The following is a 5,892-nucleotide window of genomic DNA, read 5'->3' on the forward strand; positions in this document are numbered from 1 at the left end:
TTACAAAGGTTTGTGAGTGCAGTTGCATTAATTATTCATCCTAAGATTCTGAAACATGTTGGAGGATCTGAAAGGTAATTTCAGCTACTGATGGGAAATGCTCCACATGAGAGCCCATCAGCGAGGTTTCAGGAAGTGGGTCATGGATTTGAAGGTAACATCCAATCAAGCACTTTTATCATTTCCCTTAAAATTCTTCACCATTTAGAAAATTAGAAGAGATAATTATGAAATTCGATACCTCAAAAAAAGAAATCAATACATTAAAAATCAGTCAAAGTATATAAATTTATAACTTATTCACTCTCTTTTTCTCCACCGTATTTCCTTGAGTGATTATAGACTAAGAATTGCAATGTTATAGAAGTCAAATTTGTTTTACTATTGTCATTTTTGTAATAGAATAATGGCATACCATACTTTAGGTATAGACTATATCAATGCAGAAATCTAGACATAAACACAGGAAAAATAGAAGATTGTTCATTCATTATAAGAACTGTTTCATTTCTGAATGTTTAATATTATTTTCCATGGTACTTGTTTAAATACTAAGATCTCAATGCCTTAGTATGATTTATTTGTATTTTTTGAAAATTTTAGTTTAACTACTCTAAAATACCCTAAAAATATTAGTCACTGATTTTATGAGGCTCAGCGGGTGATATCACGTGGCCCTGCCCTCCCACGCATGCCCAGCTGCATTTGCAGCCCCACCTGTGCACGCCCCACCCGCCGCTCCACGCTCACGCCCCGCCCACTTGCCCACCCCGCCTGCAGCCCCACCCACTTTGCTGCACCCACCCGTCCGGGGCCCCACCTGCCCACTGGCTGCAAGCCTTGCTGTGATCAAAGCATGTGGGCTGCAGGGGAGGGCCTGAGAGGAGCTCTATGCACCTCATGGTGACTAGTCATTTGGTCGTTTTGGTCGTGATGCCTCTTGTCCTTTTATTATTATGATACATATTACATAAAACATAAATATATATAATTGTTGAAATCAAACTAGTCCTGGCCAGTGTGGCTCAGTTAGTTGAGCATCATCCCATGCACCAAAAGGTTGCAGGTTCACTTCCTGGTTAGGGCATATGCCTGGGTTGTGGGCTCAATCCTCAGTAGCAGGTGTGCAGGAGGCAGCTGATCCATATTTCTCTCTCACATAGATATTTCTCTCTCTCTCTCTCTCCCTCTCATCCTCTATCTTTAAAAATCAGTGCAAACAAATTAAAAACCTCCAACTATACAGAACTATAGTAAAAAAAAAATACAAAACCTTTCTTTTATTATTTCTCCCACCTCCACTGACTTCCTGAGAGGTAGCACTCTCCTAATTTTATGAGCTTATTTTCTCTCTCTTTTCTATTCATTTATGACTGATACACATGCATATGTATTTCTTTTTGTAAAAACAATGGGATAAAGTACTTTAAAAAATTAAATTTATTAGAATCTCTCTCATGAAGGGATGATTATTTGTATGTTTTCTTTTAGTTTCAGTTACCTAGTGTAAATTTGTAGAGGCCCTTCATTAGTGGTGAATCTTGCCATCCTTTGTTCTATGGTATCAAATGCAAAATGCTTGGAATATATTTCTGGTTTACATTTTTTCTTTGTAATTAACAATAAAGATACATTTGCATTTCCTGATTAGATAATCTGTGAGGGCGTAGTCTAAAAGTAGAGGGAAGTACATAAACACACAGTATTTGTTTTCAAAGAGAAGAAAGGAAGATATATAATAAGAAATCTCTAACTTCCTTGGAAGACTTAGTGAACTAAAAATGAGCCCTGGTATTTCAAGAGAATTACAGCCCTTTTGTTAAATTGCAAAGATGCTACTTTACATGTAAGGGGGAAATGGGGAGGGGGAGAGGAGTAGGTTTTAACAAGTTTCTTTTCTTTTTTTTGTTGCAAAAAGCTTTATTGTTTCATTTGGTCCAATGCATGGGAGAGGGCTTCAGGGTGGTTAAAAGAATGGCTAGGAGTTTAGGGAAGAGGCTCAGGTAAAAGCCAGACACCAGGTAATTCAGAGGGCCCCCTCAAAGGCCTCTGGGCTCCACAGGCTCCTAGTCCTGCTTGAGGGTGAGCCTTTCGAAGGGATACTCGCTCAGCCCAGCCTGGGGGCGGCCAGCCTGCGGAGGCGAGTCAGGTGTCGCCCATCTTCTTGATGAGTTTCAGCCCCTCATCCCGGAAGTGGTTCTCCAGGAGGTCACAGAGACGAGGGTCTGCACAGGTAGAACCAGGGCCTGCGGCTCCACCAGGGCCTGGTTCGGGTTCCTCTGCAAGGCCAGCGCGGCTGCCATGGCGTCCTGAGTTTGGCCCACTCATCTTGGGGAGGCTTCCGCACGCCCTGGAAGGGAATGTGGCCACCGCGCTGGTTTTGCAACTTTAAGAGACGCTCGGCGCCCTCTCGCTTCTTCTCCGCCAACTCGCCAACTCTGTGAAGAAGTGGCCCACGCCCTCCAGAGCCGCATCGTCAGGGTGGAAATAGAAGCCCAGAGAGAGGTAGGTGTGGGAGGCCCGCAGATGCCCGGTGGCCAGGGGGTTGACTGCAGCCTCCACCTCGGTGGAATAATTCTGACGAATTTGGGAGCTCATGGTTGTCTGGCAATAAGGAGTTAAAGTAGAAGAAAACCCGGTGTGTTGGCTGGTCCTGGAGGTGGTTCTGAAGGTGGTGACTGGATAAGATGCAGGAGAGTGGCCAGGGCTGGAAGAAGGGGTGTCCCTGGGTCTGTTCCATCCAATCATTGTTGAAGCAAGAGACAGATCTGGGACCGCTCGAGGGCACTTGGTTTTAACAAGTTTCTCTCTCCCCTGAGAAGACATTAAAAATATCTTATGGTAAATTTTTACATTTTTTTTTTAATTTCAAAAGTTATTTATACACACGGATAAAATAATTCAGACAATACTGAATGATACTAAGTATATAGAGCAAAATCCTCTGACCTTGACCCTATGCTTATTATCAACCCCACTCCAAGAAGTACTTTTAAAAGTGTTTCTTTATCCCCTGAATTCTAATTGCAGAAGCTAATTCTTTTTATTTTATGAAAGCTGAATTTGAGGAAAACCAAGGGAAAGAGATCTTTTATTTTCTAATAATAGGGCTCTGTGATTTAAAGATATATGAAATCTCAGACATAGATTGGGGTTTTTCAGTTGTCAGAATGCTTCTGGGGTTCTGACTGTCATAGCTGGGATTTTGTCCATGGGAATGGATGCAGATAACAAAGGGTTACCCACATCATTCAGCTCCTGTGTTATTGTGGGCATGTCAGTGACTAGTTAGTGGGTGAAGTGTTCACTCAACACAGATTTATGGAGCACCTAGTATATGACGCCAAATGAGGGCATGTTGTAGGTTTTGGGGATACAAATATGAACTAAACAAAATACCTGTTCTTGGTGGAGCTTATAGAGCAATAAGCAATAGCAAATAAATTTATAATATAATGTGAGGTAGTGATAAGTTCTATAAAAATTATAATACATAACAGCATGTACTTTAGAGTGTCAGGGAAGACTTTATGAGGACCTAAATTTGAGTAGACATCAGAATGAAACCAGGAAGTGAGCCATTAGGAAAAGCACTCCTGGCAGAGGAATGTCAAGTGCAAAGGTCATGTGGCAGGAGCATAGGGGTTTTGGGGAAACTGCAAAGTCCTGGAGTAGAGCGAGTATAGGGGAGAATAGTAGGATTTTACTAGTAAGAGACCAAAAATGTGACCAGGGAACAAACCAAATGGGGTTTAAAGGCCATGGAAAGAACTTTTGATTTATTTGATGTGATGGGAAATAGGTGGAGGGTTTTGAGCAAGAGATGGCATCATCTGTCTCACATTTAAAAGAATTGATTGCTGTATGGCTATTTATATGCTGTGGTTGGAAATCTTGGTATAGAAATAACCACACAGGGTAAATATAGACTTTGGATATGTAGACAAATATCAGGTTCATGCTGGAATATTCTATATGAAACTGTAAGTTTCTTCAGGCCCAGGGTGCTTTTTCTCAACTATTAAAGCTGGTCAAGGAGGAAGATTGAAAGCTATATAGGCAGGCTGGCAGAGCAGCAAACATATATCCAAGAAAGCACACACACTCCTAACATGTGCAGGCCCCGAGCATAAAGTTTAAAAGAAGGATTGCACGTAATATTTCTAAATATTATTAATCAAGCTAAAATGCATTCCGTGCTCATACTTTGATGGCTACCCCTTCAAAATTACCTGGGAGCCAAAGTTTAAATGTAATGTTCTTGGACTTTGTTGACTTCTGTGACTGAGTAAGACACTATAGGATTGTCCCGTTCTTGGCCCAGGACCCGTCTTTTTTCTTTTACTACTGTGACTGCATGCCTCACATGCATATATGTTTACACTGTAGCCCTATGTCCGAGCTCAATCCGCACCCTCTGTAGATAGCCATTCCTTGGCAACCATTAGGCCTAGGTTGTCACAGGGTGGCACAGTGCGATATTCCTGGCAGTGCACTACTCAGGGATCCCTTTACGGAAAAACTGTGGTCCCAGCGCTGGGGGTGTTGTTGGCAGATAGGCTTCAGGTGATGCCCTTTGAGGATATCTCAGTTTCAGAGAGTTGCCTTAGTTACTCATACCTTTCCCAGATGGTGTTCATGCAATGACTAGTAGAGGCAGGTCTATGAAAGACTGGACATTTAGGCCCAGCATGAAACAGCCCTGATAGACTATGTAGCTCCATGCAAGACTTTCTGATAGACCATGTAGTTCCATGCAAGACTTTCTAATTCTAGTTAAGGGAAGGGCAGAGAGATATGGGCCATTTCTAGTTGAGGGAGATGATAAAGGTGAATAGTTAAAGCAGTGGTTCTCAACCTTGGCTGCACATTAGAATCACCAGGGAATCTTTTTAAAATCCTGATTTCTGGGCCTCATCCTCTGGAAATTTATCCGAGTTAAAGGCTCTTGATCAGACATACCAGCCCCATCTCCAAAGGCCTCAAAACTTGACTGAGGGACCAGAGTGAACAGGAGTTCATAAATGTGGTGTAATGAGTGCTATAGAAACTAGTTAAAGGATCCAGTGGCATTTCTCTATGAGTACTACAAGGCCCCTTGTTCTAGAAAATATTGTATTGTGACTGGAACAGTGTTTTAGAACAGCTCTGGAGTACATTGTATTTTTTTTCCTGCCAAATGGCAGCATTTATTTTTGTATTAACTTAAATATGAAAAAATAATTTCAAAAGTTCTTTCACTGGGATAAAGACTGTATCTAGATACCATTGAATCCAAGTCTTTTTAATTTACACTGACTTCTTATCTTTATCACCTTACACAACATGCACAAGCTTATAAAAATTGACTCTACCTCTCATACCCAGGAGAGAGATTTTTCAGTGTTTGAGCTTCAAGTGAATTACCTTAACCTTTTCTATATTATATAATTAAAAATAATGTAACAAAACCACATGCAAGATTGGTTTGACATTAGATAATACATTAATATGTCAACATGTTAAAGGAGAAAATATTAAAGGAGAAAAACTGCATGATCATTTCAATAACAGAAAACAAATATAAATCTTTAGTAAAATTTAGCATTCAGTTATGATTAAAAAAAGACCTCTTAACAACATGGAGCAGAAGGAAATTTCTTGACGTGATGAGAGTATATACAGAAAGTTACAACAAATATTTAGTGGTGAAATGTTGGAAGCATTCCCTTTAATACCACGCACAGATCAAGAAACCTCGCTATTGTTTCTATTCAATACAATGCAAAGGCCCTATTCAGGGCAATTAGACTAGAGACTGAAGGAGAATTTCTAATGATTGGGGAAAAATTAATTAAAACTACCATTTGTTATGACATGATTACCTATAAAATGTACACATTATTTATATAA

At 40.4% G+C, this 5,892-nt stretch overlaps 1 pseudogene across 1 annotated transcript; it reads right to left on the reverse strand.

Moving 5' to 3' along the window:
* Positions 1–2,066: 2,066 nt before the first annotated feature.
* Positions 2,067–2,598, reverse strand: LOC308518772 (ferritin light chain-like; annotated as a pseudogene). Its single transcript has one exon. The product of its transcript is annotated as a ferritin light chain-like (transcript).
* Between the last annotated feature and the right edge of the window lie 3,294 nt (positions 2,599–5,892).

The sequence above is a fragment of the Myotis nattereri genome (assembly GCF_964212035.1).
Source record: "Myotis nattereri genome assembly, chromosome: 4".
In the NCBI taxonomy this organism is placed as follows: domain Eukaryota; kingdom Metazoa; phylum Chordata; class Mammalia; order Chiroptera; family Vespertilionidae; genus Myotis; species Myotis nattereri.